At 46.6% G+C, this 13,195-nt stretch overlaps 1 protein-coding gene across 1 annotated transcript in view; it reads right to left on the reverse strand.

The window, feature by feature from the left end:
* LOC145424230 (uncharacterized) overlaps positions 1 to 13,195 on the reverse strand; it is a 236,558-nt gene that overhangs the window by 12,021 nt on the left and 211,342 nt on the right. The gene's annotated exons all lie outside the window — the stretch shown is intronic.

Genomic DNA, 13,195 nt, shown 5'->3' on the forward strand with positions numbered 1-13,195 from the left:
ATATTTTAAACTTCTTTACTTTGGTATATTATCTTTAAGTACAAGTCATTACATGAATACACACAGTAACAATAAACAATAGTATTTTACCTGACATCCTCTGGAATGCGTTCACCAAAGCTTTCCTTGATGTGTTTCACGACAGTTTGGTTGTCCCAGGTCTTCTGGAATTCAAAAGCACTGAGGATGTGCCCATGTTTGTGTAACCATAATTTTGAACCTTGTTTGCACACTACTCCCCATGATGGAGTTGGAAGTAGTATAACATCTTTGTTGTAATGGTCATGCTGCTGGGCCATAACTCTGAAATATAAATATAACTATTAGATACCATAAACAACAGCAACTGATAACTAATAATACTGAGATGCAGACAGCAGAACACTATCCAAACCCCTACACAGAATGCTTTCATAGACAAAATTGTTGTAGTTAGGCAAACATAAGGGTTAATTTTATATGCTTTTTTTTTTTTATACTTTTCCGAGAATACGCGCTTCTTTTGTGGTTCGGACTCCTTCTGACATTTCTTTGGAGGTGGAGGAAAACCAAAGTAATTGCTTAAAGGAGTGTCTTCGACATCTTTAAGAGTTCTAAACAAATGTCTGTCCTCCTCCAGAAAATCCTATGTACGCAAACACGCATTGCAACTTCTTATCTTGTGCGCGTCTTTTGTTTTGACAGTGAATGCGCACCTGCGGAACAATTATGTGCAGCCCTGGTTATTTTGCTCGTCATATTGGAGCCACAGAAATGATTTTGTCCATGAAACCATACGGCTGCACTTTCCTTTTGCCTTATAGTCTGATTTGTCCTAACTTTTCTGTTTTGTGGTAAGCTTTTCTTTGGCTGTCACTTCTTCACCCTGACCTGTCTTATTTGGCTCAGCAGAACTAAAATATATATGCTGCTGCTTTTACACACGGACTCACATAACGCTCAGCGATCTGCGCGATCAACCTCTCACATGTTTAAGCTTGCTGCGGGAGATTTCACTTGCCATGTTTGCATAGTAAGCTAACGATTGATAAGACGATGTCAGAGGAATTGGTGCGCAAATTATCATCACTCACCAATCAGTACTGTCGCTCTCTATACACAGTTCGCGGGATTGCAAAGTGAAAGCAAAAAACAAGCGCAAATTCAAACACGATTTCAATATGTCACATATTGACAGTGGCTAACCGATGCCAATGACATAATTACCCAGCTACATTTCCGAAAGAATGCAAAAGCATTGACATATATTTTTCCTTCCTATGATAGGCCGACGGGCAGGGCAGAGATAGATTTTGGTACCCTGGAAAAATCGCTAGCCCCGGGATGTCGGGTTAGCGATTTTGCGAGCCCTGCAGTATATTCTTAAATATCAGACTGGCCCCATTTCAGGCAAGTGAATACAAACTCATTAAACTTTGTAACTACCTTTTTCTTCTGGTGCCTGATGTCCAGCTGCCGAAGCATTGCCGAGTTTGATAACGTGGTGCAGGTGCACATTCGCTCCTGACTGTAGATGTCGCTGGCATGGGCAAGCTGCTACGTTGACATGAGGGAAAGAGGGATGTTAAGTGACTATCCAGTCCGTCCACACTGGTACTTGCAACAGGTTGCTGCCCCACGACTGTGGCAGTCCGTCCACACTTTTCAGTAGTGTGTGTGAGAGCTTTACAATAGTGTGTGTGAGAGCGTTTCAGTAGTGTGTGTGAGAGGTAAAATTTCAGTAGTGTGTGTGAGAGCGTTTCAGTAGTGTGTGTGAGAGCTTTTCAGTAGTGTGTGTGAGAGCGTTTCAGTAGTGTGTGTGAGAGGTAAAATTTCAGTAGTGTGTGTGAGAGCATTTCAGTAGTGTGTGTGAGAGCGTTTCAGTAGTGTGTGTGTGAGAGTTAAAATTTCAGTAGTGTGTGTGAGAGCGTTTCAGTAATAATGTCCCTTACGGCACCTCATACCTCATATCCACCTCTCCAACACCACCTTGAGGGAGTCCAGCTCCATCCCCACAACATTGCTGGCCTTACGGATTAGTTTATTGAGTCTGTTGGCATCTGCGACCCTCAGCCTGCTCCCCCAGCATGCAACAGCATAGAGGATCGCACTGACCACAACAGACTCATAGAAAATCCTTAGTATTTTCTGGCATATGTTGAAGGATCTCAGTCGCCTCAAAAAATAGAGATGACTCTGGCCCTTCCTTTAAAGTGCTGTGGTGTTTTTAGCCCAGTCCAGTTTATTGTCAATGTGTACTCCAAGGTATTTATAGTCCTCCACAATGTCAACACTGACCCCCTGGATTGAAACAGGGGTCAAGTGTTTCCTGGTCTTCCTGAAGTCCACGATCAGTTCCTTGGTCTTTGCCACGTTGAGCTGCAGATGATTCTGCTCACACCACGTGACAAAGGAGTCGACCACAGCCCGGTACTCTGTCTCATCATCCCTGCTGATGCATCCAACCACTGCAGAGTCATCAGAAAACTTCTGAAGATGGCAGGTCTCTGTGCAGTGGCTGAAGTCTGTGGTGTAGAGGGTGAAGAGGAAGGGGGAGAGGACTGTCCCCTGTGGTGCCCCTGTGTTGCTGATCACCTTGTCAGAGACACACTGTGGGAGACGTACATATTGTGGTCTTCCTGTCAGGTAATCAACAATCCAGAACACCAGAGAAGCATCCACCTGCATCGCTGCTAACTTATCACCCAGGAGGGTCGGCCTGATGGTGTTGAAAGCACTGGAAAAGTCAAAAAACATGACCCTCACAGAACTCGCCGACTGGTCCAGATGGGTGTAGACACGATTGAGCAGGTAGATGATGGCATCCTCAGTTCCGAGACGAGGCTTATAAGCGAACTGAAGGGGATCCAGATGTGGTCTTACTATGGGTCGCAGCTGGTCCAGGATGAGCCTTTCCAGGGTCTTCATGATGTGGGAGGTCAGTGCCACGGGCCTGTAATCCTGGGGGCCACTGGGACGTGGCGTCTTTGGTACAGGGATGAGGCATGATGTCTTCCACTGGGACCCTCTGCAGACTCAGACTCAGCATAAACAGTTTATGAAAGACTCCACACAGCTGGGGGCACAGGTCTTGAGGACGAGGGGACTCACTCCGTCTGGTCCAGCAGACTTGCCTGAGTGAAGTCTCCTCATTTGCATCTCAACCTGGTATTGAGTGAAGGTGATGGGTGGGGGAGGGGTGTCAGGACTCTCACAGGAGGCAACATGTGAAGAGAGAGGCTGGCACAGTGGTGTGGCTCTGGATTCCAGGCTGACTGCAGGTGAGGTTGTGGGGGTGGGAGCAGACACTGTGGTGTCGAATCTATTGAAAAACAGATTCAACTCGTCGGCTCTATTCTCACCTCCCTCAGCTCCCCTGCTGTTGGTTGGCCTGAATCCAGTGATGGTCTTCATGCCCCTCCACACCTCTCTCATGCTGTTCTGCTGGAGTTTCCACTCCAGCTTCCTCCTGTAATTGTCCTTAGCCTCTCTGATCTTGTCCTTTAGTAACACCTGGATCTTCCTCACCTCCTCTTTATTGCCCCCTCTGAAAGCCCTCTTCTTGTTGTTGAGGAGGGCTTTGATGTCCTTAGTCACCCACGGCTTGTTATTTGGGTAACAATGAACAGTCTGAGCTGGAACAATGGAGTCGGTGCAGAAAGTTATGTAGTCTGTGATACACTCAGAAAGCCCATTGATGTCCTCGGCGTGAGGCTCACAGAGTGTTTCCCAGTCGGTCACCTCGAAACAGCCCTGTAGTTCTGCTATTGCCTCCTCTGACCACCTCCTAACAGTCCTGGTGGTCACAGGTTCCCTCCTCACAATTGGCACATAGCGGGGGGTGAGGTGAATCAGGTTATGATCTGACCTACCAAGTGGGGGGAGGGAGGAGGAGCTGTATGCATCCTTGACGTTAGCTTAGAGTAAGTCTAAAATTTTCTCTCCCCTGGTGGGACAGTCCACACATTGTTTGAATGTTGTTAGTGTATTGTCCAGTGATACATGGTTGAAGTCACCCGAGATCACAATAAAGGCACTCGGGTGCTGAGTCTGTAACCGAGCTATGGCAGAGTGGATAGTGTCACATGCAGCTGTGGGGTTAGCAGAGGGAGGAACATAAACAGCCACCAAGATGACGTGAGAGAATTCCCTGGGTAAATAATACGGCCTGAGTCCAACAGCACACAGTTCAGTGTCCGGGCAACAAATCCTTTCTTTTATTGTTATGTTGGCAGGGTTACACCACCGCTTGTTAACTAAAACAGCAAGCCCACCTCCTTTCCGCTTACCACTAGCGATGCTGTCCCTGTCCGCCCGAACAGTGTGGAAGCCTTCCACAGAAGCATTCTCATCGGGAATGTCCTGGTGGATCCATGATTCGGTGAAACACATCAGGCTACACTCTCGGTATTCCCTCTGACTCCGTACCAGTGCTGAGAGCTCGTTGATTTTATTTGCCAACGATCGCACATTTCTCATCACGATAGATGGCAGACATGTTCCCTCACTCCCTCTCGTTTGCCTTTCCTCCACTCCCCTGTCAAGCTCACTTGTCAGTATTGTGTTTCTTTGTTTCCTGTTTTATTGTGAAAGTCTTGCATTCTCGTTCAGTGTGTTTCATCTTGTTTCCCTGGTCTCGTTGTGTCTAATTGGCCTCAGCTGTTTTCCCTGTGTGTTGTCTGTTCCCTCATCATTGTGTTGTGTATTGAAGCCCTCTGTTTGCTTCTGTCTGTTGTGTTCATCCTTGTTTCTAAAGGCTGTGTTATTCTTTGTGTGTTTCTCTGTGAGTTTAGTTTAGTGTTACTTTTTCCATTCACCAAATAAAGCTGTGTTTTATGAAGTTAACATCCCACCTATGAGTCTGCATTTGGGTCCTATCCTGCTTGCATACACAGCCAGTTCATGACAAGAAAATTTTTCTAGTTTCCAAAACAGTGAATCTGTGTGCAGTTCTCTCAAACTCAAAGTGTGTCAGTGAATGCATCGTGTGTGCTTCACCTTCTGGTGTCATCACGAGTCCAGGCAGATCATCTTCAGAGAAGACAGCTTCTCTTTGGCTTTGTCCCAAATCAGGGTCTGCACGCTTGAAGTACGCATTTTAAGTGTGATTACGTCACCGCCACGCGACGACGGCTGTCCCAATTCGAAGTGTACTTCAAATGCATTCTCCAAATGCGCCGAAGATTTCCCCAAATATCAAGCCTGGTCCGGTGCACGCTTCGTGGTCCCATATATCCCACAATTCATAGCGCGGCGGTGGGTGTGGATAATTGTGTCGCAAAATACGGTGTGATAAATAAGTGTGAACTGTCAAAAGTAAGTACTGAATATGATGTCACATATTTATGTGCGAATGTTTAATAACGAAGAACATTAAAACATTGCTGTTGGCCACATGTCGGCAAAGTTATGTGACATTAGTGATGTTTGTACTTTCAGCATTAACTTGGTTTTAAAGGCTCAACAGATATATATATATATATATATATATACAGATATATATATATATATATATATATATATATATATTCACTAACCACTACGCTATCTGGATAGCGTAGTGGTTAGACTACACGCCTTTGGAACAGAGGATCGCAAGTTCGATTCCTGCCTGGGGCGTCTGTATCCAGTAAGGGTCCTGAGGCTAGACCCCCTATGCTAAGCAAGCCTACCGCAGACATGAGCGAGACAGATAAATATGAAGGCATGCCGGCTCGGACGTCGCCCGGATCAACAAGGTCCGCATCAGGTGTTGAGGAACCAGGGCACCCTGACGAAAAGTGGGCTACTGGAACTGGAAGGCATCGGTGGGCAAGAGACGAAAACAGGGCGTTGTTGGAATGCTACTATGCAAGTAACCCCGGCGGAAGGGGCTACATGAATAGGATGAGGGACCTATGGATTCTTCGATACCCAACATCCACAATGACGGCGAAACAACTAGTAGCTCAGTGTTCCAACATTCGAAAGAAGGGACTGCTCTCACAGCTAGAGATTGACGAGGTACAACACAAATGCTACGGCAAGGAGGAGTCAGGACGCCAGGTCAGGGGGGCGATATCATCACCCCCACCCGAGATTGGGTACATAGCCCCAAGTGAGATAGGAGAAGGATTGTTGAGTGCGAGAGGAACTGACCTGAAAAATAGGATCATGGCCAAGCTTGAAACCTGGATCCCCCGTAGCCGGTTACCAAGATTACGTGAAGTACCCTCAGAAGGTCTGCTAGATGATGTTAATGCAGCACTACGGGCAATACCTACAACCACGATTACCGACACTAACAAGCTGATCTACAATACGGCATCAGTGAGATGCTTGGCTACAAGTTGAACAGCGACAAGGGGCAGTACCCTCCATGGAGAAGGAGGCTAGAGGGCAAGATCAAAGTAGCACGGAGGGAGGTTAGCCAACTAACGGAGTTGCAGAAAGGTAAGACAAATAAGGTGCCTAAGAAATACAGCAAGCTGTCCATACCTGAGACCTTGGAAACTGCCAAGCAAAGACTCACAGCCTTGGCCAGCCGCTTGAGGAGGTACACCAGAGAGATAGAAGGCAGGAGAATAAACCAGCTGTTCTCCACAGAACCAGCAAAGGTGTACTCTCAGTGGCAAGGGAACAATAAGAGAACAGCACCACCAAGGCTGGAGACGGAGCAATACTGGAAGAGCATATGGGAGAAGGATGCAACCCATAACGGCAATGCTCAGTGGCTAGAGGATCTGAGGGCAGACCACAGCGACCTCCCTGAACAGGGTCCAGTAACCATCACAGTGGCAGATATCCAAGAAAGGGTCTCCAGTATGAAGAGTTGGACAGCACCAGGGCCCGACATGGTTCACGCCTACTGGCTGAAGAAGCTGACTGCACTCCACGAGCGTCTGGCAGCACAAATGAACCAGCTGCTAGTTAACGAGAGACACCCGGAATGGCTAACCAAAGGTCGGACGGTCCTGATCCCCAAGGACCCCAAGAAGGGACCGGTCCCCTCCAACTACCGACCAATAACCTGCCTCAGTACTACATGGAAGCTCCTGTCAGGCATCATATCGGCTAAGATGAACAGGCACATGGGTCAATACATGAGCGGGACACAGAAAGGAATTGGCAAGAATACCAGAGGCGCAAAACACCAGCTACTGGTAGACAGAACAGTCAGCCGAGACTGAAAGACCAGACTGACCAACCTGTGCACTGCCTGGATTGATTACAAGAAGGCCTATGACTCAATGCCCCACAGCTGGATACTGGAATGCCTAGAATTGTACAAGATCAATGGGACCCTAAGAGCCTTCATCAGGAACTCAATGGGGATGTGGCGTACAACACTAGAGGCCAACTCCAAGCCCATAGCACAAGTCACCATCAAGTGCGGGATCTACCAAGGAGATGCTCTGTCCCCACTGCTGTTCTGCATAGGCCTGAACCCCCTCAGTGAGATCATTAACAAGACTGGCTACGGATACCGACTACGGAACGGAGCAGTTGTCAGCCACCTCCTGTGCATGGATGACATCAAGCTGTATGCCAAGAGTGAATGAGACATCGATTCACTGATCCACACTACCAGGCTATACAGCAATGACATTGGAATGTCGTTCGGACTGGAGAAGTGTAGCCGGATGGTAACAAAGAGAGGGAAGGTAGTCAGAACTGAGGGGATTGAACTACCAGAAGGCAACATTGCAGACATAGAGGACAGTTACAAGTACATGGGGATCCCGCAGGCGAATGGGAACCATGAGGAGGCTGCTAGAAAAGCTGCAACCACCAAGTACCTGCAGAGGGTCAGGCAAGTCCTGAGGAGTCAGCTGAATGGTAAGAACAAGATCCGGGCCATCAACACGTACGCCCTACCCGTGATCAGGTACCCTGCTGGGGTAATAGGCTGGCCAAAGGAGGAGATAGAAGCCACTGACATAAAGACAAGAAAGCTCCTTACCATGCATGGAGGGTTTCACCCCAAGTCCAGCACCCTGAGGCTGTACGCTAAGCGGAAGGAAGGGGGCCGGGGACTGGTGAGTGTCAGCACCACAGTCCAGGATGAGACAACGAACATCCAAGAATACATTGGGAAGATGGCCCCAACTGACCGAGTGCTCAGTGAATACCTCAGGCAGCAGAAACCCAAGAAAGAGGAGGGAGACGAGGAACCATCATGGAAGGACAGGCCCCTGCACGGTATGTACCACCGGCAGATAGAGGAGGTGGCTGATATCCAGAAATCCTACCAGTGGCTGGACAAAGCTGGACTGAAAGACAGCACAGAGGCACTAATCATGGCAGCACAAGAACAAGCTCTGAGCACAAGATCCATAGAGGCTGGGGTCTATCACACCAGGCAAGACCCCAGGTGCAGGCTGTGTAAAGATGCCCCAGAGACAATCCAGCACATAACAGCAGGGTGCAAGATGCTAGCAGGCAAGGCATACATGGAACGCCATAACCAAGTGGCCGGCATAGTGTACAGGAACATCTGTGCCGAGTATAACCTGGAAGTCCCGAGGTCAAAATGGGAGATGCCCCCAAGGGTGGTGGAGAATGACCGAGCTAAGATCCTGTGGGACTTCCAGATACAGACGGACAAAATGGTGGTGGCTAACCAACCGGACATAGTGGTGGTAGACAAACAGAAGAAGACGGCTGTAGTGATCGATGTAGCGGTTCCGAATGACAGCAATATCAGGAAGAAGGAACACGAGAAGCTGGAGAAATACCAAGGGCTCAGAGAAGAGCTCGAGAGGATGTGGAGGGTGAAGGTAACGGTGGTCCCCGTGGTAATCGGAGCACTAGGTGCGGTGACTCCCAAGCTAGGCGAGTGGCTCCAGCAGATCCCGGGAATAACATTGGAGATCTCTGTCCAGAAGAGCGCAGTCCTGGGAACAGCTAAGATACTGCGCAGGACCCTCAAGCTCCCAGGCCTCTGGTAGAGGACCCGAGCTTGAAGGATAAACTGCCCGCAGGGGCGTGCTGGGTGTTTTATATATATATATATATATATATATATATATATATACACAGTGGGGCAAAAAAGTATTTAGTCAGCCACCGATTGTGCAAGTTCCCCCACTTAAAATGATGACAGAGGTCAGTAATTTGCACCAGAGGTACACTTCAACTGTGAGAGACAGAATGTGAAAAAAAATCCATGAATCCACATGGTAGGATTTGTAAAGAATTTATCCGTAAATCAGGGTGGAAAATAAGTATTTGGTCACCTCAAACATGGAAAATCTCTGGCTCTCACAGACCTGTAACGTCTTCTGTAAGAAGCTTTTCTGTCCCCCACTCGTTACCTGTATGAATGGCACCTGTTTGAACTCATCATCTGTATAAAAGACACCTGTCCACAGCCTCAAACAGTCAGACTCCAAACTCCGCCATGGCCAAGACCAAAGAGCTCTCGAAGGACACCAGGAAAAGTATTGTAGACCTGCACCAGACTGGGAAGAGTGAATCTACAATAGGCAAGCAGCTTGGTGTGAAGAAATCAACTGTGGGAGCAATCATCAGAAAATGGAAGACATACAAGACCACTGATAATCTCCCACGATCTGGGGCTGAAGCCAGTGCATGTCCAGGCCCGTCTGAAGTTTGCCAGAGAGCACATGGATGATACAGCAGAGGATTGGGAGAATGTCATGTGGTTAGATGAAACCAAAGTAGAACTTTTTGGTATAAACTCAACTCGTCGTGTTTGGAGGACGAAGAATACTGAGTTGCATCCCAAGAACACCATACCTACTGTGAAGCATGGGGGTGGAAACATCATGCTATGGGGCTGTTTTTCTGCCAAGGGGACAGGACGACTGATCCGTGTTAAGGACAGAATGAATGGGGCCATGTATCGTGAGATTTTGAGCCAAAACCTCCTTCCATCAGTGAGAACTTTGAAGATGAAACGAGGCTGGGTCTTCCAACATGACAATGATCCAAAACACACCGCCCGGGCAACAAAGGAGTGGCTCCGTAAGAAGCATTTGAAAGTCCTGGAGTGGCCTAGCCAGTCTCCAGACCTCAACCCCATAGAAAATCTGTGGCGGGAGTTGAAAGTCCGTGTTGCTCGGCAACAGCCCCAAAACATCACTGCTCTCGAGAAGATCTACATGGAGGAATGGGCCAAAATACCAGCTACTGTGTGTGCAAACCTGGTAAAGACCTATAGTAAACGTTTGACCTCTGTTATTGCATCAGCGTGTCTGTCATTCAATATTGTGCTGTATATTGTATCTATGCAAAGATGAACAGACTGTGTGTTCACTGGTCTCTGTGCTGCAGCTCTGATGTCATCATCACTCCCTCCTCCACCCTCAGCAGTCCCAGCATGCTGCTGTGGTGCACCCCACCCTCACTCTACACCTGAGCCACAGACCACACCCTCCACCTCAATATACACCACAGTTTTCTCTGCTGTGGAAATGAGATCAGGAGGAAATCATCATTATTATTATTTAATAAACGCTCACATTAATGTGGGCTTATTTGTTTCATATTAGAAACATTAGTTGAGTGTTTTTAGTATAAAATGGTCAAAGTCCCTCTTTTTGCTCCTCCCCTCACCTGTGGATGGGCGGTGCTGTTACCGTGGTGACAGCTTGGATGTGTTTCAGTCCTGCCTGGTTATCACTGCAGGAATCTTTCACATTTATTACAGGTAATAACTCTGATTTTTCTGTGTATTATGAACCAAATGTATCCTGATACACACAGAGATGGATGAGCAGAGGTTTTTTTTGCAGTTTATGTAGTTACTATGGACTTAATGCACACATATTATTAAAATTAGGGCTATAACAGTTGTATTGATGTATAGCAACTTGAAATGCTCCCACAAATGGCTCCACAGCATGTAAAAATATAACAAAAGCTCTGGCGGACTTGGTTCTGTGGTCAGTCTTAACACTAGCATCCCCAGGCTTCTACCTTTCTACCTATAAAACCCGAGAGCAGTCAAATGGTGGAAGTGGAAGCTAAATTGGCTAAATTGACCGCGGAGTCATCATTTTGCGTTTCTACCTTTAAAAGCCGGAGAGCAGTCAGTCAAATGCTGGAGTCATTCATATGTATATTAGGTCGTTACCTAGGAATTCTAGGTAACGACCTAAGGTAACGACAAGGTACCACATGTGTACCTGTAGCAGTGAACACATCGCACAGTGGCCTGATTTTTTTTGCATCTGTGTACTTGGATTTTAGGTCGCAAGCCACCCAAAACTTGCTCCATGCACCACTCAGCAGGCCATTTGTAAATATGTGTACAAATGGTTGGTTTTTTGTACTGTTTTTATCAATAAATGTCAGCAACAAAGGACATACACCCATGTGTGTTGATTTCTCCCTAAGATGGCAAACTGAAACACTCCAAGTTGGTGACTTTTGGAGATTTGTTTCCCTGGATGATTGAGAATGCATCAAGATGAAACACAAAAGGAAGCTCACCGCTTTTAGCAGCTCCCCCACCCCCTCAATCACTCAGTGAGTGATTGAGGGGGTGGGGGAGTGGAGTGTTTCAGTGTTTCAGTTTGCCATCTTAGGGAGAAATCAACACATGTCCTTTGTATGTCCTTTGTTGCTGACATTTATTGATAAAAACAGTACAAAAAACCAACCATTTGTACACATATTTACAAATGGCCTGCTGAGTGGTGCATGGAGCATGTTCATTGGTTCATGGACCTCCCTGAACTAATGGCATTTACTGAAAATGTTGAAATGTACTCACTCACTTTTTATCATTATTTGTAAATATGTGTACAAATGGTTGGTTTTTTGTACTGTTTTCATCAGTAAATGTCAGCAACAAAGGACATACACCCATGTGTGTTGATTTCTCCCTAAGATGGCAAACTGAAACACTCCAAGTTGGTGACTTTTGGAGATTTGTTTCCCTGGATGATTGAGAATGCATCAAGATGAAAAACAAAAGGAAGCTCACCGATTTTGTTGCTGCCATAAATGCCATTAGTTCAGGGAGGTCCATGAACCAATGAACATGCTCCATGCACCACTCAGCAGGCCATTTGTAAATATGTGTACAAATGGTTGGTTTTTTGTACTGTTTTTATCAATAAATGTCAGCAACAAAGGACATACAAAGGACATGTGTTGATTTCTCCCTAAGATGGCAAACTGAAACACTGAAACACTCCACTCCCCCACCCCCTCAATCACTCACTGAGTGATTGAGGGGGTGGGGGAGCTGCTAAAAGCGGTGAGCTTCCTTTTGTGTTTCATCTTGATGCATTCTCAATCATCCAGGGAAACAAATCTCCAAAAGTCACCAACTTGGAGTGTTTCAGTTTGCCATCTTAGGGAGAAATCAACACACATGGGTGTATGTCCTTTGTTGCTGACATTTATTGATAAAAACAGTACAAAAAACCAACCATTTGTACACATATTTACAAATGGCCTGCTGAGTGGTGCATGGAGCAAGTTTTGGGTGGCTTGCGACCTAAAATCCAAGTACACAGATGCAAAAAAAATCAGGCCACTGTGCGATGTGTTCACTGCTACAGGTACACATGTGGTACCTTGTCGTTACCTTAGGTCGTTACCTAGAATTCCTAGGTAACGACCTAATATACATATGAATGACTCCAGCATTTGACTGACTGCTCTCCGGCTTTTAAAGGTAGAAACGCAAAATGATGACTCCGCAGGGGTCTAAGGTAGAAAACCAAAATGACTGCTCTCCGGGGGTCTAAGTGTTAAAGGGTGAAGTTCAACTCTGTAATCTTCACTGTGTCACAGAGTTCAGTGAGTCCCGTTATTCACAGTATCAATCAGATCATCAGAGAACAGCTGATCAGCAATCAGTGGTGCCAACAGCGCCTCCTGTGGTGAGAGGATGCAATAATGCAATGTAGCATTTTTCCACTCAACACTTGCAGTCATGGAAACTGTCTGTTGGATCTGTGTGACGTTGCTTTCTTGGTTGGAGTTCCTCACAAATGTCCAGATGATTCTTCTAATGAGGCGTCGACCATGTTTGCAGCTCTTTGGGAGAAAACGTCGCCCTTTGCCATCCTTACTTTTCTTTGACTTCTTCAAATGCAGCTGAACTCCAGCTGGTATTTTCTTGGACTTTGCAGCTGTTTCTGGTCATCAGTTCATTCCTGCAAACCTCTGAAGCTGAACAACAATGATGCTGCATTGCTGGCTGATCCCAAAAGGTTGATTCTGTTCATCTGGACGTTTTCAGAAACGTTTGCTC

Source organism: Astatotilapia calliptera, chromosome 3 (assembly GCF_964374335.1).
Source record: "Astatotilapia calliptera chromosome 3, fAstCal68.1, whole genome shotgun sequence".
NCBI classification, from domain to species: Eukaryota; Metazoa; Chordata; class Actinopteri; order Cichliformes; family Cichlidae; genus Astatotilapia; species Astatotilapia calliptera.